The sequence below is a fragment of the Patagioenas fasciata genome, chromosome 7, assembly GCF_037038585.1.
Source record: "Patagioenas fasciata isolate bPatFas1 chromosome 7, bPatFas1.hap1, whole genome shotgun sequence".
NCBI lineage: Eukaryota > Metazoa > Chordata > Aves > Columbiformes > Columbidae > Patagioenas > Patagioenas fasciata.
The window spans coordinates 39,567,501-39,593,785 of NC_092526.1; the positions used below are offsets into that span (position 1 = coordinate 39,567,501).

The following is a 26,285-nucleotide window of genomic DNA, read 5'->3' on the forward strand; positions in this document are numbered from 1 at the left end:
GGTTCTTTCAGGCCCATCACATTAATCTTAGCAGACCTTGTAGCCTCTTGAAACAGTTTTGTTCCCTTCTCAGGTTTAGAACTAGCAGAAGTGGATCTTCAAAGGTGGAACCCACTGCTGAGAAGGGGGAGATAGGGGTATGTTTGCCATTAAAGAACTATTTTGACTCTTTCACGCTGTCTTGTAGCATTAGTAGACACACAAAATTACTTGCTCACTCAGTCATCTCTAGTTCCCTCTGCCTTTTGCTTAGATCTTGGTGTCAACAGACTCAGGTTTAGTCAAATTCTGAAATAGAGAAACACAATTTCCCAGCATGCTGCTTCAGTTCAGAGAAATAACTTGACGCAGATGGTAAAAGGGCCGGAACCTCATTTTCCATATCATAGCATCATGTTTAGCAACGCAATACTCAAGAAATTTGAACAGATTTATATTACACCCTGTGTCCCTTTCCATTGGATAGCAGCATGGCAACCCCCTTGATGCTGAGTGGTTATTATTTGAAATTATACCAATGAGAAATAGTTTGAGAAATATAATGGGAAATGATTCTTCTAACAAAATAAATTAGGATGACTAAAAGTGCTTGAGAATTTAGTCCATTTGAGCGACTTTGTGAGAAAAGGAGAAAAATACTGGAAATACCAAAAGTTTCTGCTTTTAGTTTTGAAGCAGCATTTTCCTTTGAGATAGATCTTTGGAATAAACTAACCGAAGAGGGGCAAAGAGACAAAATGCAACAAAATCCTAGAGCAGTGCAGATGGAAGACTAGAAATCAATTATCTGAGCTTGATCTGAAGAACTGGAGGCCCAAGATTTAAAATACCCACAGCTGTCCCAGATGTGCTGCTGGTATCGAGCAGCAGGAACACGTGGCTTGAAGGAGAAGGTGCCAGGGGAAGCCTGGAGAGCCCATCTCAGACACAGGACGTTTCTGCTGCCAGGAGAAATGGACCTTTTTTCCTTCAGCAGATTGGCCCTTTCCTGAAGTGGTTTGAGACCTTTTTTCTCTGCCTTTGTGGCAAAGCACAGGACTGCAGGTCCAAGATGATTATAAAAAACCCCCTCCTCTAAATCAAGATGAGAACTGTTAGAAGATGACCGGGTAATTTTTCACCAGCTCTGGTTGCGCGACACAGCTCATTGGATGGTGGGGCGGTCGTTATTACTGCGGGCACTTATTTTCAGAGGAAACACGGCCCAGACAAGCAGGATGAGTGCTGGAGATTTTGTCCTATTATATACCTGAAGCGCTAACACACAAATAATTCAGTAGTGGGATAACACCCATTCCTGCAGAGAGAATGTGGGCAAAGATCCCACGAGTTATGCCTAAAGAAGAGCTGATTAAGGATGCCAAGTTTTGTCCCTGTGTAAATTTACAGTTGGTGGCATTTCCACTGTAAGTGCCATTGTCAAGATTTTAGGATTGGATTGGGAAAAGGAAAAAAAAAAAAAAGCATTTGACTGAAACTTGCCATTCAACTTCTCATCATCAGAGTAAAATACCATACTGTACCAAGAATGAAAAGAGAGAGAGAGAGAGAAAACAACAACATTTAGCAGGTTTTAAAATTATGCAGATATTTTTAATGGCTTTGGAGTATTCAGACACTCACTCATATGTCAGAAAACAGATTTGATTTATAGGAATGACATTTGGCAGAGCAATTAATCCATACTATGTTCTAATCATGTTTGGTACAAGGAGAGGAAAAAAAAAGTCAAACTTAGGTTTAAAGCTGACTGTGCCAGGAATTATTTTCAAAGAAGGCTCAGAAGCGTTTTTAGTACGCTCAAGGACAAAATCTGGTCTTTAATTCCTTCCCCACTCTACCACCCAATACAAGAATGAAGATCACCCCATCTCCCAGTTGAAAATCAACAACTGAATCTTCTTGCCTCTACCAGATGTGAAATAGGAGCTGGGTCTCTTTGGTTCCGAAGCAGATAAATCCCCTTCCCACGTTATTCCTCAGCCTCAGTGAGACTCTCTAAAGGAAATCTCGGGACAGAAACTATGGATGGTTCATCCTGAATTCTGCAGAGAGGAAGAACAAGCCCGTGTTTCTCATCCAGTGTGACAGACGTGGCCATTCAGAAAAGCTTCTCTGACAAATCCATTATAGAATCCAAGCACTAGATGGTGATTTCCACGTGCGGACTCTGCAGAAGCTGCGAGCAGCTCTCAGCACGTCTGACGCGGTGCTAGTGCCAGTGTGCTGGGAGAAATCTCTCTGAAAACCTATTTTGTCTCCAGTCTCTCAAAATTAAATCTGACAGCTGTTCCACAACATTCCAATGTTAGATCTGTATGTGAGGTTGTACCGTGGCCTGCTCCTCCGATAGTGGTGGGGCATACACCAATAAATAAATAAAAAAAAAAAAACCTAATGCTTAATTTGATTTTTCTGTTGTTGGGACTTTTGTAATAATAATTTTTAAAACCATACCTCCTCCCTCCGCTAACACCATTACCTCTCCTTCACACTCCATCTCCAGAAACTCCTGCGTAACTTATTCACAGACGAAAACATACTCTTCTACACTCCTTCTAGGATTGCTTTTAAAATCCAAGGTTATTCTTTCAGAGAAATAAATAATTATTCTAGCAGCCCAGTTTTAGCACCTGCTATGAAGATTGCAAAACCATTCACATTCTACCTATAACTCAATTTTCTCACGCTCGTAACTCAGAAAATATTCACCTCTGGGTTTAATAGCTTTCGTATTCTTTTCTGTCTGAAGATGTATCATTAAATGTTATTACTACTGGAGATATGTTTGGGCAATGTCTTTCAGGCATATTTGAATGAAAGGGAGAGGAGAAGAAAAATTCTGACCAGATGCACTATTTTTGGAAGATGAGTACAAAGAACCAGCTGGCATGAGCTGGCTTTTGCTGAAAATGATCCCTCTAGGAAGGACAAGTATAGAGGTAGAAGAGAAAAGTGCAGAGATGTTGAGGAGTGACTTTTGGGCCTGGTGTAGGAGCTGTGGACTCTTCCTCATGCAGCCAAACAGCCTTTGCAGGTTTGCGCAGCTCCATCACCTGGCTGTACCAGCCCTCAGCTCACAGAGTGCTTGGGGCAGTGGGGTCAGAGCTCCTTCAGGGAAAGGGGGATACCCCATTAAAAAAACCCAGTAAAATACAATACAGTAAAATATTAGTATTAGGACTCAGAGAAAAAAAAACAATCAGAGGCAAAGCCATTGATTTTGTGACTTGTCATCCTTGCCACAAATACAGCCGCGCTCTGTGAAGGTTTTTTCACAGACTGTCAGGGGTTGGAAGGGACCTAGAAAGCTCATCCAGTGCAATCCCCCCGCCGGAGCAGGAACACCCAGCTGAGGTTCCACAGGAAGGTGTCCAGGCGGGTTTGAATGTCTGCAGAGAAGGAGACTCCACAACCTCCCTGGGCAGCCTGGGCCAGGCTCTGCCACCCTCACCCCAAACAAGTTTCTTCTCATATTTAAGTGGAACCTCCCATGTTCCAGTTTGAACCCATTACCCCTTGTCCTATCACTGGTTGTCACCAAGAAGAGCCTGACTCCATCCTCCTGACACTCCCCCTTTCCATATTGATCCCCATGAATGAGTCCCCCCTCAGTCTCCTCTTCTCCAGCTCCAGAGCCCCAGCTCCCTCAGCCTTTCCTCACACGGGAGATGCTCCACTCCCTTCAGCATCTTGGTGGCTGCGCTGGACTCTCTCCAGCAGTTCCCTGTCCTTCTGGAACTGAGGGGCCACAACTGGACACAATATTCTAGGTATGGTCTCACCAGGGCAGAGGAAAGGGGCAAGAGAACCTCTCTGACCTACTGACCACCCCCCTTCTCATCCAGGTCCCTTCCAATCCCCAACATTCTGTGATTCTTTCTGTTGGAAAAAACTCTGCCTGTCCAGACTCTTCTCTCCGAACATCAAGGGCAGTCCTATGCTCACTTTGGCCCTTTCGCAGCAGCTGGTCGTTATTTAAGCACTGCATGGTGCTACGAGCTGCTCCACTTGGGCTACGTGAAGCCAGCTGGAGGACGGGTTACCCAGGGCAGGAATTCACAGGTGACTTTCAGTGCAAACAGTCTGACACAAAATAACCCCACAAAACACAATTATGGAATAAAAACCAAATCTGGCATCTCAAGTCCCTTGCCTTTTCCAGAGGAGCATCTCAGGCTGTTACACTCCCACACAAGTTACTCAGATAAAACTGGAACAGATCAAGATCCCAAAACAAGCAATATTTCATGTGCAAGTATGCGGTCTGATCCAGTGCTCAGGTGAGTCAAGAGAAAGATGCCTATTTGTTTCCCTAGGCCACAGTAAGCATGCTTTTGCCAGAACACAGGGTGTGATTTACACATTTTCCCATATAACGTGGTATTCTGCTACAAAAACTTTCCATTACCCCTGCCTGAAGCTTTATCTCCTAGATTTATGTCGAGGGTTAAGATTGCGGGGTGACAATCAAACCCCAGCAGATGTATTGTTCACCTCCTCTCCTCCCACTTCCCCCTTTTTGCCCCTCCCTCTCCCCCCTTCCCACTCAGAACAGGCGATCGGGAGGGAAAGAAGGACAGAGAGAAGAGAGTTGGAAAAGTTAAAGATGTTTTACTAATGCTACTAATAAGAATAGAGAAAATAATACAAAATATACAAAACCAATCTTGAAAGTCCCAGCAACTGCAGAGCCGGCACCCAAAGTCCTGGATTAGACTCTGCAGCCAACCGGAGCTGGATTCAGTCTGTCACTGCCCTCAGTTCACAGGGACGACCAGTAAGGTCCTCTCCTAATGTTGGCCATAAGCAGAAGGGAAGGAAAAGGGGCGAGATCCTCGTGATCTCCCACTTTTATATGAAGTATTCACGTGAATGGAATGTTATACACCATTGGTCAGTCTCTCGGTCATCAGTTTCTCGTTGCCCCTCTCGTGAGATGTCCATCCGTGCTTATCAATAAGTTTGCATTCCATTGCTAGGTTTAACCAAAACATGTGTTGGGTTCTCCAGGAAAATGCAGCTAACATGAAGGCTTTAGCTGACAGGCAAATTCACTAAAAGAGAAACTTGTTTTTAACAAAACCAGGACAATTTACTACTAATCAGTGCCTTTTCCCTCCACTGACAGAGACAGACACTGTCAGAGGAGTCATCATTTCTCACACAAGTACACAAAACAGCTAAGTGTTTCAGGTTTGATGTTACAACTGCTCACTGTCACCTTGGTATCTGCTGCTGCCAGTTATTCCCCCCACAAGCTCTTTGTCGAAGCGCTTACGTTTAAGCTGGAAGGCTTTCAAGTTCTCTTTGCGAGTTGCAATCCGCATCACACACAGGCATGCACACACTGCTTTAAATATCATAAACAAATGATAGCACGAGGCTTTTCAAAGCCTCTTAAAGAGCTCTTCTCTTTCACACGATAATGTATATGGGCTTTTCTAAGGATGCTTTAAGCACTGGTTTTGGTTGTGGGCTTTTTGTTTTAATAATAGGAAATAGGTGTTTCCTCAGTGCCTGAATTTTGAAATCTGGAGTGTGGGTTCTTCAGTAGATGTGGCAGCATGTGGGTATTCTCTCCTGTTTTTAGAACTCAAGTTGCTATAACAACCCACGGCATCTGTTCAACCACTACCTAAGTACCCTTGTGTTTTTTTTTTCTTTTTCCTCTTTCTTTCAGTTCTCCCATTCTTCTGAAGTCAAGTGCTTTGCTTTGATTTTTATTTAAGGAGCTAGCTTATGCTCCAATGTCTATACACAGAATGAGCTGAAAGAAGATAAAATCTGTGCTGAAAAGATCACAACTTTTGGAGAGTCTCTGGCCGAGTGGAACGAGTTCAGGGCTGGGCCTTGTTCCTGCTGAAGAGAAGATTCACCGGTTCCTGCTGCAAGCCTGAAATTCACGGTTTGTGAAAGTGGGGGGTTCTCTGCTGAATGACAGATAAGTGATGAACACTACCAGGGAGCCACTGATGGAACAGGAGTCAACAGATGGACAACCTGTATCACTGCGTCTGTATACTTATCATGGTTCCTCCTTTTCAACCACATTCTTCTCTTCTGGAGATTTTTACTGATTTATTTTTTTTTTTTCCAGATTTGGTGGGTGCAAGACTAAAAGAGACAGAATTTTTTCATTCTTACCAGAGCAGCAGGGCCACTGGGATTTGGATATCACACCTTCCTCTGTGGGTTAGCTGCCAGGTTTCATACTTCATCATACAGAAGTGCCCGTGAAAGAGGGAAAAAGAGGAGCTCATCACAGCTGCAGAGCAACAGGGAAAGTAGAGCCCAACCACCAAGTCCTATGGACAGAAGAGAATGGAAACACAGCTGCAGTTCGCAGGCAGTAGACAGGACAGCAGCTTCAAATGGAATATTTCTGGTTTAGGATGAAACATTTTATCTGTGCATTTAAAAAAATACTTAAAATTTCCTACAGTCTAAATCACTTTCATTAAAACGTCAATTTTCCACAATAACAAAGATGCTCTTCACAAAAGTATTTGCATTCTCTCATCAGCCCAGCTCCAAAGTGCTGCTGCTGTCAATCAGCAGAGAGCAGCTCTGGGCATACTCTGGTCTGTCCAGCTCATCAGAAACTGAGAAAGGAGATGATGATTTTTCTTAGGGGCCTCAGTCCAAGCACGTTGAGCAGCTCAGAAGTGATAGAGCAATGTTCACAATCTGCAGAGCTACCGACTCTCCCATATGTAATTCTGCACACAACCAACTTATAAATGAACTGGTATTAACCGCCCTGTCCTGACCCAGACATACCTCTGGATCCACGGCTCCAAGCCCAGGCTCTGCTGAGGGATGCAATGAAGAGACAAGGCTCGCTGTGGGTAGGATCTGCAGGCTTTTGACTGCCATGTCGCTGCAGGAAGGTGGAAGCCAAGCTCCTTGTTGTCTAATGAAGCTGCCCCTGCCTGCAAGGAAGCTCTGCAGCAAAAGGTGGCGGGCTGCAGCTGTGCTAGAATGATGCAGCATGTCACACAGCCTTGGTCACTCCTTGTCCTTTGTGCCCCAGATATTGAAGGCAAGAGTTCAGAGGGACTAGGAGGCTCAGCTGTGTGCTTGCTGGGCCACACAGGTGGGAGGACAGGGGCTCCTGGATCACAAGGAGGGGAAGAGGAGATGCTCAGAGCCATGCTGGGGACTGGGAGCATGGAAAGCCTCCAGAGAGGTCTGTCCTCCCACGGGCTCTCTCCTGTGCCACCACTAGACCTAATCTTAATCTTTGCTTGCACTCAGGTACAGAGCATTATCTGTTCCTACAAAGAAGAGCCAAACACAGGCAAGGTGTCCTTCACCTCATGTAAGGACTTCCAGGGCTAACCACAAGTAATCCAGCACCATGAAAGCTCTCAAGAGGGGCAAACAACCTGGTTTCTCATTTGTCTCAGGAAGCATGAGATAATTTTCTCTGAAATCACACCTTTCTCCTTCAAAGCTTCTGTGTATATTTGGTAACTTTTACATATGTCATTTCTGTACAACAGCCACAGCTCCCACCTGGAGTTTTGCAACATTGTCCACATGTTACCTTTCTTGCAGGATATAAATGTGTTACTGATACTATTTTTGCACTACAGAGAGAAAACTAGAGGAAAAGAAAGCAGAAGGAATGAAGTTGCATGCCAGCTGCTAAACTGAGGCTCACCTTGTGCTGCAAAAAAGAGAACGCAGGAGAGCCACCTTTCCCCTTTACCCTGCAAATGCGCAGAGACAGGGTCCCTCTCTCTGGGCACAGATTAAAATCCCCCCAAATATTTTGAGTGTTTGTTACTTTTGTACCGTTTTGAGCGCTTTACAGGATGGTTCAATGGCATTAAAACCTGGAATCTTCCACGTGTGTAATCAGCATTGACAGTTTGTTAAGTAATTCTTCTGCAACCCAGCAAGGTGAACAGAAGAGGTTGCCTGTGTTCCTTGGGCAGGTTGGGACCAAAAACAGACCAAGAGATGTTTAAAAGTATTTTCATTAGGCAGCATTTCCAGCTGTACCACTAACACTGTTCAAAATGGAAAGCAATTCTCTTCCTGGCATCATTTCAGAAGATTTAAAATGCATCATTCTAATTACTGCCTGACAAATAATCCTGGAATGCTAGCTGGGAAGTTTGCAGCACAGGCAACAGATATATTATCATCAGACTGGTATATTGAACTTTTGATGATGTCTAATATTTCTAGGTTGGAAAGGAGTGTGAGCACCCTTTGTCACTGGCAGGGTACAGCCCCCAGCACACCAACTGAAGGTTCAAACAGTGTAACACAGCTATAAGCCCAAGGTCATTTTGTGGTAAAATAGTCTAGAAGAGTTGCCAAATCTGTCTTTGGACTACTCTTGATCACTTTGTACAGTAATTTCATTTGGTATTTCCAGAAATTCATAGAATTCTTCCACATTAAATTAACTCTTTGCAGTTCCGTTTTTGTTACAGAGCGACTGCTCTCAGGAAGACGGGTGTTTCCTTTCTCCAGCCCACACATAGATCTGTATCTGTTCTAGCAGCAGAGTTCAACTCAAACTTCTTTAGAGGTCTGAATCATTTATTCTTTTCCCCCTCCCCAGCTCCCTGACAGCGACTGGGATATCCAGGTTTCAAATTATAGAAGAGAACGTCCTGAGTTGGAAGGGACCCACAAGGATCATCAAGTCCAACTCCTGTCCCTGCACAGGACAACCCCATAGGTCACACCATGTGTCTGAGGACATTGTCCAGTCTCTTCTTGAACACTGTCAGGCTTGGGCCCATGGCACAGAATCACACAATCATAGAATGTCCTGAGTTGGAATTAGCAGCAGGAACTTTGTCCACAGCTCCAGAGCAGCCCAGGGGCTGCAGAGACTCCTCAGGGCTGTGGCTGCTGGTTGGGGATGCTCTGTCCCAATGCTCCCCAGCACTGCCTGTCCCTTGGCTGAGGTGCACTCCGACATGCAGAGCTGATTTAAAGCCAAAGCCTAAGTGAGTCCAAGTGAACAAGTGTGATTCACGTGTCGAGAGATCAAAAGAAGTTCCAAGTGGGAAGAGCAGCCATGAAGAGAGGTTAGAAAGAGTGAAGTTCCCGGCGCCCCTGCAATGCCTCAACTGAACATGTTGCTAGCAGTAACCTCTGGCAGTAAGTGCTTATCACCCAGGCTAGCAATGTGGACTGATTTCATGGTATTCGATTAATTTAAGCCCCCCTCACTCTTTTTTTTTTTTTCTTCTAAGAAATAGCTATTTGACATAAACATCTTTGTTTGACATATCACTAGGAGATCTGCTGCTAATTATAAAGCTGAACCCAGATGCTGGTGGAGGAAATTAATCTATGTCCTGCGTAGTTTCTTGGGCTTGTTTTAATAGGTTTGCCAAATATTTAGTGAAACCCTCATATGCCTTTTATTATCTGGAGATAGATATTAAAGGGCCAAATACTGCTCTTATTCTCAGTGGTGTAAACCTAGACAGCTCCATGGAGGGAAATAAATATAGTTACATTACTATGGATTTACATGATGTTAGTCCAGATTTACAGCACTGTAAATCCTCAACAGTGGAACTAAGACGCTAAACCCAAACACTCCATCGTCTAAACCCGGGCTCTTCTCTTACCTGAAAAGCAGTTTCAGTCCTGAGTAAAACGTCAATATTCAACATGTACTTTGCTACAGTGGTATACAGAAATCACTTTTAGTTTGCAGGTTGAACAGGAAGCACCAGGGGATTAAGTGGCATCGAGGTAACTCTGTTGAGAAAAAGCAAAAACGTTTCATTACACAGCAGTTCAATCTATGAGCTGCTCATTCTCCTGCTTGGCCCATCAGAGTTTCCCAGAGCACCTGTCAGCCATCACAGTCCCCAGAGGCACCAAGGGATGCTCACGCTCCCCCAGAGGAACAGAATGCTGTTCCCCTAGGAAAAATGGGCCAAACAAAAAAGAAAATGCATGTTTCAGCTGCATTGCTAATCTCCCCTTTCCCCACCCATTTTTACAACATATTTTCCTGTTGCAAAACTGGGAGGTGGGGGAACCATCAAAATAACTGGTAGCTCCCACACAGAAAAACAAATGGAAGCTTTCGGCTCTAAGCTTTAAACTAACTAAAAAACCAACCAAACAAAAAAACCCCAACAACCTTTAAACTAGATCTCCCCAAAGCCAGCATTCCCTAAAAACAAGCAAATCTATGTTGTGAAAAGGGTATTTTCCATGAGAAACAAAACTGACAGAGTATTTCCCACCCTGCTCACACACAAAACGAAGTAAGCCAGAAGAGCATCCCTGTCTGCCAGCCGACATTTAAGGTGGTAGTATCATTTAAGCAATACAGACCTAAAGACAGGAAATTTCCTAGGGAAAAAAGTAAAAGCTCTGCTGAGATGATAAGCTCTGGTACAATGAATGGCTATGAACCCCAGCTGGTCATCGTTCGCAGGAAATGCCACAGCCCTCAACTGATGATTTCAGAGAGAAAACAGATTTTAGAAAGTAATAATATACATTTTTAATGTAAATAGATGACATGGTTTCATTGATGGCATTTGCAGTGTGTCGTTAGTTGTAGTTACCGTGTTGGGAAGGCACCTTTCAGGGAAGCACCAGGTGCTGTGAGTGTGACTCGGGTTGCTGCTGGCAGAGGGAAGGGAGCTTTGCAGCAAGAGCCGTCAGTAAGACGCAATTTCCCGTTGTGTGGAACAGGCTGCAGAGCGCAGCTCACAAGTTAAGAGATCCTCAGGGATCCATGCAGATCAAAGGAATGTACGGGAGCCTGAGGCTCGCTGTACAAACTGAGCAAAGTCCAGTTCTCAGCCTGACAGTAATTGAGAGGGACAGATTTTAGGCTAAACAAGTTCCTGCTTTGTGCAGCACTTGGAAGGCCTCCCCGGCTGGTCCCTGCCCATGGACAGTAAGCACCAGCAGCAGCAGAGCAAGTTCTCTGGTGAGGGAATCCTCTTGTATTGCAGATTTGAAGACACTGCCACCAAATACATCACTTCAGAACATTTATTGTCTCTCTTCCATCCTTTTGCTCTGATATTCTCTGTGGAGCTGTTTGCCACCTCAGTTTGCTCTGCATTTTCCCCAGACCATGCAGTTTAATTTTCAAGTGTCTTTTCCAAACCAGAAGGGGCAGAAGTAATTTGCTACATTAGCGGGCAGGTTAAGTATCTTTCCATGCAGCAGCAATTCTTCTCCTTTTTGACAGACATGTCTGCAGCAGAGGGTATGTTCACCTTTGATGTGGCTTTGGAAAGCTCCAGTGCTTTGTGTACTTTTTGGGGCTAAAGCAACAAAACATAATTTGCCTTTCTGCAATGTGGTTCCAACTCAAGCTAGAATTTGGCAAAGCAAAACAACGCTAATAAAACAAGTGTGAAGGAAATCCGAACACTCCTGATTTGCGTGGCAGTATCTTTTGCACTCCTTTGGACACTAGAGTGAAAATGGGAGCTCAGATTTGCATTGTTCTGCTAAAAGCCCAGCTCCACATCACTGGTGCCACAAGCCAGAGTTCAACCTCGCTGTGCAGAGGAAAGCTTCCAACCAACACCTTGCGCTGCAGCTGCTCACCAAATAAACCGTTCTGCCTTCACAGGGATGTGGGGGACAGAGGTTTCCCCCAGGACACCTCTGAGGACAGCGGCAAGAGCACAGAAGCCCCAGGCTATTCTAGTGCACATTCATGAATGGAGTCAGGGTGCAGAGGATGCAGCTTACAAACCAGCCCAGCTACCAGTCTGAAGGAAGAGAGCCAGAGACAGCACCACCTCTCCCTTCTGAACTGCAACAGGGTTTCCAGAATCACAGAAATCACAGCAGAAATGTGGTTGCCATACATTTAAGAAACCCATTTCAGGTGGGCAACCTGCTCTGACAGATTTTGCATGAACATGCCAAACCGTACTTGCTAACACTTCACATCCAGAAGCAGGTGCACGCATACATGAGCAAGCAGCAAACCAGGACTCCGAGCCCCGATCCAGTTGGAGCTCGATCCAAGGAAGCATGGGACACTGCCAGGGCTCCAACACGAGGCTTGGCTCTGGAAAGGATGGGAACCACTAGACGACACACTTCTTTGGCACAGGTGGAGCCCAACCCCAGAGATCTGGAAGACAACCAAGGACAGACAAGCCACTACAGCCGGCATTCGACACAGCTTCATGCAAGCGTCCTCCTGTAACCTTCTAGCTTTAAAAGCATTTGCACAGTGAAACAGCAGCAACAAACTGCAATATGAAGAGTAATTCCTTCAGAAATCAGTGTGATATACGGCCCTGTAGGATAATTCTTCATACAGGCAAATGTTGTCCAGTTATTCTTGTGGTATTCTGTTGATTGACACTCAGTCTACAATGAATGCTATCAGTGTAGTAAGGTAATAGAACTGAAATGTTAACTAAGATTATTGATAGTGCCCTGTATCTAGTCCATTATAATCTCTGCCTAGAGATTGTGGAGTTCATAATAGCTAGCAATAAAATATTTTTGTCCATACGGGAAGATAACCACTGCACGTATACTTTGCTTAAAAGTACTCAATGACATAATATTTCTAAATATAAATGCTCACTCCAATTAATATGGCATTATTGTTTCATAGGGATCTCCTGGCACTGTCCTTTTAGTTACAAATTCTGGTTTTTTCAAGGACAACCTAATACAGAGTCATTTAAATTGCTGGCATCTATATCTCTAATAAACTGTAACCCGATAATCAGGGACTATAAAGGATTATTTTTTCTCTTACATTATCACAGAGCAGTTGTAAAAGTACAAAATCCACAGAACCATGTGTACCCAGTCCTGATGACAAACACAGGGCTTCATCCTTCTGGCCTCAGCAAAACCCTACAGACTGGGGCCTTGCATGGCAAGACTCAAACGGTTGTTCCCCTCAAATATTTACTCATACTTCTTCCTTCTTCAAACCAGATGTCACCCTCCTGCTGCCTCTTCACTTTCAAGAGCATTTGGCTCTTTGCTTGAGCTGTTCTCGGGCTCTGTATGAGCAGAAATGCGGTGCAGATCGATGCCACACGTACACCAGGAAGAGACTGGGAGAAGAGCTGCTGCTTCTGTTTTACGAGAGCGCTCTGGGCGTTGGCATGTACGTACACAAAGCGGCTGCTCTACTTCCTCCTCAAGACATATTTTATTGACTTATTTATTATGCCTTCATTTTACTGAGGGTGGACAGAAACACTCTGTTTAGACTCACTTTTACAGAGAAATCCAGAGGAGGAGGGGAACTCTGCTTCTCTGTGCTAATACCACGAGAACACCAGGATGGCCTCGCTGAGTTTACCCTGTGCCTCAGCGTGACCAGGGATCCTTCTCCAAACATTGCTTCAAATGCCACAAATTCCGCATAAGGCCGATGAAAACCTTGTTGTACAATTTGCTTTGCCCGCCTCATTTCCACCTACCCCAAGTGCCAGCCATCAACACCATTTCCCCCACACCTCTGTAAGCTTCTCTTCTCCTTTTCTTGGAGGTCTTTTCCCCCTCCCCTTGGCTGAATTCGAACCACAGGATAAATTTATGAGCAGAAGTAAATATTGGGAGGAAAATACATCTCGGCCCAAAATGAAGGCAGGATGGGTTTGACAGCAAATAAGGCACATGCTCCTGCTAATCTGGAGAGAACAGCTGCTGTCAGGGCACCTGTGGGCAGCACAGGCTGTCCCATGTGCCACCTCCTCGCAAACAGGGACAGCCCCACTCTGCCACCAGATTCTCCTGGCCCTTCCCTTCTGTAAACGGCAGGGAGAAGAAAGGCCCATGTAAAAGCAGTATAAATAAACCCAAACAGACACATAATTAGACTGCCTTTGCAACAATACAAAAACCAGCAAAAGCACAAGTCTTTAGTAATAAGTGACATTTTTGGTCTTGAACAAATTATAAGTGCTATGGAATTGAAAGTCAACATTTTCTTTCCATTCACTAGCTCACATTTCTCTTACAATGGAGCCCCTTTAATAGCTAATCACAGTCACCACATCCAAGGAAGGAACAAGCAAACTGGCCTCCAAGTCTTCAGCTCTGTGAGGTGTCAGCTGCATGAGGGATTGCAGGGAGAGGCTGGACCCAGTCAAGGCACATCAGGGACACTGGGGATGGCTGCAGTCCTGGGGACATTTGCTACAAAACACCCCCAGAACCAAGGGCTCTGGAATCCACAGCCATGCATGAAGCCAACAGGCTCCTTAAATGCCCTAGCCAACGTAAAATACATTTTGCAAAGCAAATTTCAGCACCGAGGTTAAAAGAAGTCACTGCCGAGTTATTTCAGAGGGATAATGTTTATAGATTGAGACCTATTCCCTTCTTCCTGTCGGAGCTACAGCCGCTCAGAGTCAGCATCAGCCAAAGCAGAATCAGGTTCTGGTTAATTTTAAATTATTGCATTACTGAACCACTAACTAGGTGTGGCAAGCAGGTCGAAAAGCTATTAGTAGCAAACAAATAATTTTGGCCACCTGAAAGTTAGGAACTCAGGAAAGAGAATAGAACGGAGAAAAGACATCAAACACAACCAATCACAATAAATAGGTCAGAGTTTAGGAATGCAAAAGCTTGTCATATTCTTATAATTAAAAGGGTAAGTTTAAGAATAAAAGACGCAATTACAGCTGAAAAAACACCTCATTTAAAGACCAAGCAAATAGTTCTATGTCCTGCATCCTTCCAAAAGAAACATTTCTAAGCTGGAATATATACATAATATACCATCAGAAACTCAATAACGTTTTTTTAAACATTCTGACCCATAGAGTGTTCCCTTCCTACAAATGTATTCTAGGTGTGAAAAATCACTTTGTAAACACATCGTGATTTTACAAAGGCCGTGTGTCAGAGCAGAAGTGTTCTCCACTCAAGCAAAGAAGCCAGAACCATCTGCAGAGCTCCCAGGGACAGTCACCTGTCCCCAGCCACAGCATCTCCCGTGGGCCTGCAGAGACAGGCTGAGCAGCACAGTACCACGCACGTCCCCCCGGAACAGCAGTTAGTTGGTCAGCCTTCGCCTTTCCGAGTTCTGGATCCCATTTCTGCTCGTGCCGGTATGAAGAGACACTAGTGAAAAGCCGCAGACACAACGGCAAGGTTACCCAGTTCCCATAGGAGTCACAAGCCCTTTTGTTCCAACTGCAGTATTGGGTCTTTAGAGCACTGAACAGTTTTCTTTGGATCCTAAGAGTTTTGTAATTTTAAAGTCTGGCCTCAAGGGGGAGATGCCAGAGTTAAGGATCTTCATTGATCAGCATTTGCACGTTGTGATAGTCTTCAAATTCCGGTAGTCCCAAATTGCATTGCCAAGATGATCCTTTTCCCACAATTTCCCTTGGCCTTTGAGCTGTCCTTACAGTGACAACTCCCAGTGACTTGCCAGCTGAACCTGACCATTGCTCATGAAATACAAATCTACACCCGTGACTTTGTCCCAGTCAATTCCACGAGTCAAATCTAAACCCCATCTTTGTCAGTGGGAGCCCAGAAATGATCCCGTTGGTTCGGTCAGATCTTTGCATCAAGCACACACTGCTTATAGGCACACCAGGATTGCATCCTTGGATTCCATGAATTTGCAGTGCATCCTTCCACACACAGATAAAGCAGTAATCTTGCGCTCAATTTTCCACAGTTTGGATTAAAATATAGCTATTTGTTATCCAGCTCTCAGCAGCATGGACATCAACCCAAACCTGTCTCAGCTAAATTGACCTCAACTCTCTGTTGCTTCTTGTGGTGGGTTACTCATGGTTCATCTGGCTTCTCATCAAGAAAAGCTTGGTGCTGTGCATTTCATGCCACCTATTCCACAGGGCAACATATTTACTGTGTTTACAAAACAGAAAATGTTTGCAGCGTTCATTTCATCAGGGTGTTTGCATATTCCACATCTCTAGGAGCCAGAGATAATATGGAGGAGCCTTGGCTCAAGCTGAGGTCAAAAGCCTACAAATTGTTTTCAGATGAATTCACCAAAGTGGGACAGTTGAGGCTGAGTTTGGTTCAAGCCTGATCTCATCCTTTATCACAAGATGGACTTTATCCTGTCCATTTACTGTGGCAAAGATGTGCTCCTGCCCTTCAAACTACAGTCACATGGCAAGACCAGCTGTCAAATGGCCTTTCCAAAGGAAAAGAGGGTTCTTCTCAAGAGTCTAAAAGTTGTGAGCAAATGTGTTGCCTCATGTACATTTCTCCAAAGTCCTTTTCCCTTAAACATAAATCTGTGCTGTAACCACGACTGGTATTCTTACGCACCTTTTCTCAGGTATCCGTAAGCAAACACTTGAAGCATTTGTGTAACTATGCTCTAAACCCAGTCTGACTTGCCTAGCTTTCCCATCACACAAAAAGCTGAGCATTGGAACTGGCTCAGACACAACATGCAAATTTGTTGGGGAGGAGACTGACAAGTAAATCAGGGGTTAATGTTCTGGTGCTTTTCCAGCAGCCCCCCGCAGAACGGGCAGGTTTTCTCTAAACAAAACCAAAGGGAAGCAGTTCATGTGGAGGACTGGTAAAGCAGCTGAGCAAAGACAAGTCTCCGTATAGTATCACTTGTCCGTTCAAGCTCTCCATAGATACTGATGGGACAGATGGAATAAGTGACCAGGCTTTAAGTGACCCACCTTCTACTGGCTCAAACTGGAGCTTAACGGTAACAAATACAAACTCTAAAGGAGACTGACAAAGCAACAGATAATTTGGTTCAACAAAGCCAAGTTAGCAGACACTTGCAAAGCCCTAAGCTCACCTGAAGGCACAAAGAACTCAAGAAAGTATCAAAAAAGTTCCACAGGGAAAGACAGAGAATAAAATAAATTCCCCTAATGTACCACAAATATCAGCCACCACACACTACCTACAAACCATATGTTTTTCCCATCTGTTCTGTTATCTTCAACTAAATTTATAGTATTTGGGCTATCAGAAGAATTGTCAAGCCTGAGCTGGGCAGGATTATAAAACCTAGGTGTTATTACACTTTACAAGACATTTTTCCATCCCCCTACCATTCCATGCACAAGACTATACATTTCTCATACTGCCTTGTGGTTCCAATACTACAAAGGATGCTATGCTTGTTCTCGGCTAAGTGGCAGGGCACCCAATGCCCCCCCAACAAAAAGAATAATTCCTCTGCCTTTCAGGTTTTATGTGTGTCCATCCGTGGCATGTTAGCTCTGTCCTGCATGTGTGGCAACAGTGCTGCTAAGAGCATGCAGACACAGAGGGAAACCACTTGGAAAAACCCAACCCTGACTGTCAAGTCAAATAACAGCCCTTTACACTGAACCCTACCCGCCTCGTGCACAACACTCTCCGGTTTGTGCATCGCTTGCAGTAGCTGTCTACCTCTCAGCACCTCCATCCAGAAAGCAACGGGACTCGCAAAAGCCTCCAAAAGCCTCCTAGGAAGCCCACAAATAAGTACAGCAGGGAAGATTCCAGTTTGGTTTTTCACTTGCAAAGGATTACGGTAAACGTAACAATTTTCCGCACAGAAGGTCTTTAAAGAGTGTGCAGAATTCCAATAGGTGTCTCATTACTGCCAAGGCGTGGAGCAAATGGTGCCGCACTCCTGCTGTCTGGCCCACCTGCCCGTGCCAAGTGGTTCTCTGCAGCGTTGCCTCATCCTGCTCACCGCCAGGCGCTGGGCTCCTGCTGCTGAACCCTCGCTGCCTCCAGGAACTTCTCTCCTTGGCTAAAAGAGCTGATTTCTGAACCGTGCTAAAGCTCAGCGGCAATACCGGGAGAGTCCAGCTCCCGCTTCGCCCCTAAACAGTGAGCATGGAGGAGGCGCTGGCACAGCACCACGGCCCTTCTGCTTCCCGGGGCGGATGGCAGATTGCGATGCCATTTTCCTCCCAGCCCCTCCGTGTTCGTGGCTTTCACCTGTCACAATCAGCAGTCACTTCCAAGCCTGCTGCTGTCACAGAACAGGCAGAGGAGTTCAGAAAGGAGCGAGAAGTGCGGTTTAATTCTTACAAACATTGCTGCACAAAACAGGATTCGAACCACACTTTTTTAAAGATTTTTTTCAGTAGAGGGAAGGACTTCTTGCATCAGGGACTCTCACGTACAGCAACATCAGAGCAGGCTACAGAGTCAGTGCCTTCCCTCTCCTTCTCACAATACTCAAGCAACTTTAAGGCAGGTGGAGCCCCAAACCCCCTGTAGTGCCCTGGAGGGTGGTAATTAGGGCAGGTGGGCAACACAGGGGCAAATCCCACTTCCAGGCAGCAATTTCCCTGGCTTTTACTACAAATGGAGCTGCGGAAACAAGAGTTTGGGGTTCAGTGGCTGAGCAGAAATACTAAGAAAATAAATTTTACAATAAACACGATTCTTAAGAAGGTCTGCTCCTGATTTTCAAAAAAAGTTTGGTTTTAACCCTTTCAGAAAAACCATCTAGTTTGAAAAAAAAAAAAAAAGAAACCGCTCTTTCAAAATATTGTCCTTCCTTTTCCTTCCTTTTTTCTAGACAGAATGGGAAAAAAATCCATTCATAAATTCAAGCTTGTAAGTTTGAATCATTACTGCAGGAAAAGCGTCCACCTCTATGTTATCAATGCTTTCAGAAGCACAAAGCAGTTTTTTTGATACAGGTACAGCTATATGGATATAACACAATATATTTCAACAATCATACCCCAAACTATTCATGGCATTTGATACTGCGTTTGTTCATCTATACGTTCACGAGTACGTACGTGCATGATGCACATACGCAGGCGTGCTCACTAGCGCTCTCTTCGTCTGAAACCTGTTTCATCTCGCAATTGCCGCCCCAAAGTCAAGCAACGTGCAGTGATGTCACAAGGCAGGACACTCAGTCTGTGATCAGCCAGCCAGCCAGAAAGAACAACACCACTGGGGATGCACAGTTTTGCCTTTTCCCACATTGAATGGGGCATTAACTTCAAAGTCTATGATCCCTTAAATCTTTAACAATAATTAATAGGAGAAAGATGACTAATATTTGTGTTTGCTCTTAAACCCACTCTTGGGGGAGAGAATAAAAGCTCAAAGAAAGTGACATTTTGTGCAAGCAAAGTCAACAATATTAGTTATTCCTGAATTCATTTGGCTTAACTCCAGTGTTAATGCTTTACTTGGCCTTGTGCTCCCAAGTGGATTGCATTTAGCCCTTCAGTTCCTAGAGCATGAAATATTTCACTGCATCAGCCTCCCAGTGCTGACCAGAGCAACCTGAGGGCTGCAGCAACGCCTGCCAGGTGCCACGGGTGTCTGCAGCCCCGAGGAACCGTCACAGCCCAGAGGAAATCAGCTCACACCGCTCTTTCACACCAGCCAGAGATCTGATGGGCAAAGCCAGGTTTATTCCATCCTATGTGCAACGGCCATTCCAAAAGAGGTTGCACAAATAAAGAGTTCAGAGAGACTAAACCAGGAGAAAACATAAACTCTCCAGTTTTTCTGTGTCAGCTCCAAACAACCCATGGAAAGAAAAGTGGTAAAGTTGACAATCTTTTCCTAAGCTTTCACCTCAGATGCACACAAGGCCGTTTTAGGATGCGGCCGTGTGGGCCACATCTGGTTTTGCTTTGTGCCGAGACACTAAGGCAGGTCAGCAAACCCAAGCCTTTCTCCCTTCTGAGCCAGGCACTGAGAACCTGTTCAAGTGCCCTGCAGAGATCACCGGGAAGTTGGGCAATACAGGAATACCCTGTGGTAAGGGGATTCTCCCTTAAGCAGCTCTACTGAGTGCTCTGCGCCCACAGTAAATCTAAAGCCAGTCCAAACCAAGGGGACTGTGGGCCAGAAGGCATGGAGCTAGCAATCCTCTGTCCTCCAGCCAGGCAAACTTGCTGCTATATTCATCAACAGGATGAGCCTCAGGACCCAAAAACCGGCCAGGTGTGTAAACTAGCTCTGGAGTCCAGTCCACATTTCAAGGGTTGCTATTTCCTTCGGAATTTTGAAGTCCACAGATTTCTTGTTATTTTTGCCTTGTTTTAGACCCCACTTTATGGTGGGCTGCCACTTTATTTCAACACATGTAGGAAGAGAAAAAGTTTCACTACATTTTGTCTGACCAATTCAGATTCCTACCAACCAATAATGGAGCAAAACTGACAGGGAAAACAAATGTCCCTTATTCAAAGAGAGCTCGCTGCAAGGGCCTGATCCAAAAGCCACTAAGCTAAACAGGAGTCCTTGGATTAGGTTCCTAACAAGTTTCAGACGCTCAGTCATTTCCATCAGTCATTTGCAAAGATGAGAATGAACTTCAAAGAGTTTGTTGTAGAACTGAAGTTCCGAGACTTCGGATGCGAACATCCTGGGACTTGTAGGTGTGTTTCCAATCATCTGCAGATGCAGCCTGCAACGAAAGGAAACACATCCCTAAAGGTTCTGTATTTTGGAGGTAGAAAGGTCAAAAAAAGTGTTGTGTTTGCAGGAGACGGTCAATTCATTCTCTCACGGATTCTTATCAAACCCTTACACAAGCCAGCCCTGAACCACCAAGACAGGAGCCAAACTACTGGAATTTAATGGCTCGTTCTCCAAAATGTATTGGCTCATAAACATACACTGTGTTCTCATTCAGTGCTAATTTGCTTTAACAATAAACTTATTGTGACTTGTATTCCCACTTCAAAGAGAGTTTTTATGTGGCAAATGGGAGGAGCATAAGTGGGAGTTTTCCTCTGGTGAATAAAACAAAGATACAGTAAGGTGAAGAAAAAAGCTCAGTAATTATCCTCGGTAGGGTGTAAGCCTATAAAATAGCAGTGCCTCAAATTATTTGCAGACTTGTCCACATTTGAGAGAAATAAAATCTTTCAGAGGACAACACACCTGTGCCACGGGTAATTGCCCTCGCTTGCAAATGAGAACTGGCCCAAGAGATGTTTATTCCACCACACACAGACAGCAAAAGCAGCAGGAGAGGCTTTGCCTCTTTGCAGAATCGGAAAATTATTCTCAAAGACTTTCCCCTGGAAGAGCGACCCAAGAGCAGAGTGGTTTGCAGGATGCTGGGCAGGACAAGGTCGGCCTGACTTCCACCCTTCATGTCACAGCTGCCTGGAAAAACGCTAAAACCAGTTTTTCTTGAAAAAGATCAGTATCATTTTGTGCAAATCAAAATGTTTGGGGAAACATGTCGATTATGATAGAACTGTAATGGGGAAATTAGTCCAAACATTCCATTGCAATCATATCATATAGTTAATGCTACAGTAAATATTTACATTGACCCTTCGTGGCCATGCATTTCATATTTAATATGACTATTACATTTAAAATTAAATCTAATAGAACAATTCCTAGGGAAATAATCAACATTTCCCTGGATTTGCTTCACATAAGATGCTGAGATTTTCATTTTTCACTTCAATTACGAATGAGTTTTTAAACACTTAGACTTCCTGCCAGCCAGGAACGCTGGCTCCTCACCAGCAACAGCCCAAGCTCAGCGCTGGGCACTGGAATTGCTGGGACACCTCCAGCTTCTTGCTCCTGACTAGGAGATAGTCCACAGCAATTTTTTCCTATTTTGCCCCAGTCTGTCAGTCTGTCCCTGAAGATATTACTGTTCCCTTCTACCTGCTGAACAAGTTGGTGATCTCCGTGTTGCACGCGTCACATACATTCACATATATTTAACTATACAAAGTATGTATATCTATATATATCTAAAGTACATAGATATCCATTGTCATTATTTAGCCCAGCAAAATACTTCTGGCACTTTCTATCTGTTTCCAGCCTTACTGGTAGACAGACATGTAAAGGTGTTTGATCAGAGGCACTAAAAGCATGTTTAGAGTAAACACTTGAGGAGCAGTCATTGAAGCCAACCACCCTCTTTCTTAAGAGCCTGTCACACTTTCTTCCTCTTCCTCGCCTATTAGTTGACTTCAAGCAATTAATTTTCTGAAATGCCAAGTGCATTTTCGTCCTTCGCTCAAACCCGCATGCACTGCCTGGTGTAACCAGCCTCATTTTCCCCATGAGAAATGCTCAAACTGACCCTGCTTTGCATGTGAAGCTTGGACTAGATGGTCTCAAGAGGTCCCTTCCAGCCTCAGCTGTTTCCCATCACAACAAAACCAAATCAATGTGGGAGAAAAATCAGCAATAAAAATTCCAAAGGAACAAACTCTGTTCTTCCTACTTCATTCACACTCTTCCACTGCCCCCTTTTCCAGAATACCCCTAAAGCTGATGCACATCAATCAGCTGGATGCAACTGGGAGTCTTGCCAAAATATTTAGCAAGAGTTTTGCAGTATTTGTCAAGCATCTTACAGCACCACCCGTGAGCCAGTTCAATGTGAGAGAATTCTAACCTGCACTTGGTTAAACCACACACTGTAAGCTGTCCCAGTTGTGGAGGGGAGGAGTGCTTAAACAGAAGCCCAGTGCACTTGGCTTTTAACTCTAAAGTCTCATAATTTTTGAGGCTCTGGTTTAGTGCGTCTGAATTTTAGTCTACCAATAGGTAGGCTTAAGAATGTTGATATTACCAACTTCGAATGGTTTTGGACATTACGATGTAAAAATAAATAGCTTTGCCTTATAACTGTAATTTCTGTATATTGCATACAGTATGCATTATAAAATATTTTACCTTCATTAGGAAACCTAGGACTCAAAGTAAGTTAAAAAAATAAGATGTAATTAGTTTCCTTATATTTGCGGGGTAATTTCAGCAGCTTTTCTCCTCTTGCTTCACCAAAGGACTGTAGCTATGCTAAGACCCCACAAACCCAGTCCCCTCGAGGGGATTTCTGACCAAACTGCACATACACAATGGTTTGAGAACGCCAGATCTGCTTTGGCCACACTGAAGACTGACACCTGCCTTCCAGATTTTTCCAAATCCTACTTTCTTTTGTCTCTAGTGAAATTTCATTCAGGAGAAGAATGGAAAGCATGCCTTCTGGTTTACGTTTCACTGCACAAACACCTCTGTGCTACTTTTAGACCCTTTTGAAAACGTCACAAAGTCACCCACAAGCAGTAGGGACGTCAAGGAGGGAATCCCTGCCGCTCGTGGGTGCAGTCAGGATGTCAGTTTATCAAGAGAATTGGTCTGCAATGGTCTACGCAGACCATGAAATGGCATTACTCATTATTTTCCCTTCTATCTGCACTTCCTACTAATCATGACAATCCACAAGGAAGCAAGGCTTGACACTTATAATGCTATTATCCCAATTTTTATGTTTTCTTATGAAGTCAGAAATAATCAAAAGCCTCAAAACAACTGGTATTTGAGTTAATTCCCTGCCTCAAAACCGCATATGGCCCATTTTCTCCATTAGCAACACCATTCTAATCAAGAATTTCCCTAAAAGCGTTCACAATCTTTTGCTACTGAGAACATGAAGTGTCTGTTCCTGGCACAAACGGGTGCTGTTTCTCTATGATTTTGACCTTGTGGTTATTCCTGTGCCATTGGGATGGGCTGGCCTGTGCAGAAGAGCAGCAAGAGCTCCTCAATTTGGCAAATGTAAAAAGAGAGACTTAAAGGAGATGCTACGGACACTTCTGTCAGCCCTCTTGATGGAAGATGGCAGAGTGTGCTATCAAGAGGCCTTGCAAGGTAAGTAACAGCTCCAAAACAGGGGACACAGCCTTGGACAGCAAATAATCTGTATCCAGGTCCCCCCACTGCTGTCGGTGTTCCCATGTGCTGTCACACTGTTAAGCATGCCAAGAAGCTATAGTTAACAAGGGTACATATGTACACTTGTGCTCTTCCCTTCAGGTGTAGCATGGAAATATCCTCAGGTGCCCCGTACCTCAGTTTCTCTGTAAATAAAACCTATGTGTAATAGTACTTCCGTACACCATAGCCACACCTGAAAGGTGCTGAGATAGCAGGAACAGGGGGGTGTAGAAGTACAGCTGTGACATGTTCTGCAGCTGAGCCAGAAACTCCAGGGTAAAGGTATGAACCGCCACCGACTGACAGAATTAACTTTTATGTTCAGACCTAACCATCAAGGCTAAAAAAACAAACAAACAAACAAACAAACAAAACAAACAATAATAAAAAAGAGTGTTGTAGTAAAAGAACAATCCAATTCTCTTACACAATTCTCTTGCACATTTTCTGCTTCCGCAGAAAGCTTTATCTAGCATTAATGTCAGCAATAGGACAAATAGGTGTTTTTCCTAGGAAAGGTCCAGCAGCAGAGGTAAAGCGTGCCTCTGCCATTTAAAAAGACACACTGTCTTTAGGAGGAGAAAGGAGTGCTTGTTGTACCATCAGGTGAACATTTATTTGCTGCATCTTTAAACCATGGCACACTGTATCAGAAGACACCCCAGCCTACCTGGGTCTCTCCTGTCATGTATGCAATGTGCTAGTTAATGAGTTACTTAACAGCTCATAAAGTGTCCCTTAGGCTCCCCCCAAACTACAACCCCTCCCAGGCAGCAGATCAAGCACTGATCACACTTGGAGGTGTTTTTCATATCAAATGTCAGAAAGCGGAAGACCAACTGCGTTAAGAACTAATAAATTCATTCCTGGTACTTTTTGCTGGGATTGTGGGGGGGAAGATGTGCACCCTGCCTGCCTGTTGGGGGACAGGGCCTTTGAGAACACTCTTCCATTTTGTTGCTGAAACGTGGAAAGACAATAGAACTGTGTGACCACCACAAAACATTTCAGCCCAAGCTTTCCATCAGGCAAACCAAGACCCAGTTTCTGTGTTCCTGGCCGCTGGGCACAGCTCATACAGCCCGCAGCAGGAGGTGAGTGCGGCAGAAGCTAAGCTGGGTTTCCTGGGGAGCAAAGGCCACAATCCATTGGCACCATAACCCAGCTAAAGTGTCTGGATGGACTTTGAAATGTGCCAGAAAATGTGAAAGTTTGCAAATTAACTTGGATGTTACATCCCAGTCAGCCAGTGTAGAGTACATTAAATGCTACCAGAGAGTGTGTCATGGAGCATATGCGATGGAGGACGTTTAATGTTAACATCTGTACTTACAGGGTCACTGGCAATAACAAGTCGTTATCTAAGTGATTGATGACCCCCAACTCCAAGGTTCCCAGTTTTTTTTGATTTGTGGTTATGTGCTACTAATAAAACACAAATCCTCACTAAGAAATCTATTAAGATTAGAGTATCTCATCAATAGTAGAATACAGTACAGTTATGAACTATAAAAAAAAAAGCATAAGAATTCAAAACTATCTAGCATGAACTCTTAGTGTGTTATCATTCTATCCTAAAGGGTCTTATTCCAGAAGAGATTTTGTCCAAATGAGTATTTTGCATGTAGTGACTTATGGATATGCATTGTGTGCCTGAGCGAGTATACTAAGTAATGAATAACATCTTAGTAGGGAATTCAGTGCACTTACCGGAAGAAGGTTTTCCAGACAACTGAGAATTCAACTGTTACATTAGATTTATAAAATACTTCAAGAGTCAACATTTCTTCACAGTGTATCCATGCTATATTTCACAGAATCAGCACTGCATGCAAAGCATAGATTACAAATGATGCATGCTCATGAGCAAGTAGCTTCTATGTAAACGTGGCAGTCAATATGGTTTCACCAAGGGGAAGTCATGCCTAACCAACCTCGGAGCCTTTGATGAGGACATAACGAGGTGGATAGATGATGGCAAAGTAGTGGATGTGGTCTATCTTGACTTCAGTAAGGCATTTGACACAGTCTCCCACAGCATCCTTACAGCTAAACTGAGGGAGTGTGGGCTGGACAATCAGGTAGTGAGGTGGGCTGCGAAATGGCTGAAGGGAAGAAGCCAGAGAGTCGTGGTCAATGGGGCGAAGTCCAGCTGGAGGCCTGGATCTAGTGCAGTGCCTCAGGGGTCAGTGCTGGGGCTGTATTATTCAATACATGCATCGATGACTTGCATAAGGGAATAGAGTGACTGTCAGCAAGTTTGCTGATGACACCAAGCTGGGAGGAGTGGCTGACACGCCAGAGGCTGTGCTGCCATACAGAGACCTGGACAGGCTGGAGTGTTGGGCAGGGAAAAATTTAATTAAATATAAGGGCAAGTGTAGAGTCTTGAATCTGGGCAGGAACAACCCCAGGTTCCAGTATAAGTTGAGGAATGACCTATTAGAGAGCAGCGTAGGGGAAAGGAACCTGGGGGTCCTGGGGACAGCAGGGTGACCATGAGCCAGCACTGGGCACTTGTGGCCAGGAAGGCCAATGGTACCTGGGGTGGGTTAGAAGGGGGTGGTCAGTAGGTCAGAGAGGTTCTCCTGCCCCTCTGCTCTGCCTTGGGGAGACCACAC

The 26,285-nt window shown here is 44.4% G+C and overlaps 1 long non-coding RNA gene across 1 annotated transcript in view; it reads right to left on the reverse strand.

Annotated features, from left to right (window-relative positions):
• The window catches only part of LOC139828376 (uncharacterized), a 45,970-nt gene that overhangs the window by 410 nt on the left and 19,275 nt on the right, over positions 1-26,285 (reverse strand). Inside the window, exons 2-3 of the long non-coding RNA XR_011739893.1 lie at positions 9,612-9,744; positions 6,148-6,308 (exon numbers count right to left, since the gene is read on the reverse strand). This is a non-coding gene — a long non-coding RNA (uncharacterized lncRNA). The remainder of the gene's footprint in view (positions 1-6,147; positions 6,309-9,611; positions 9,745-26,285) is intronic.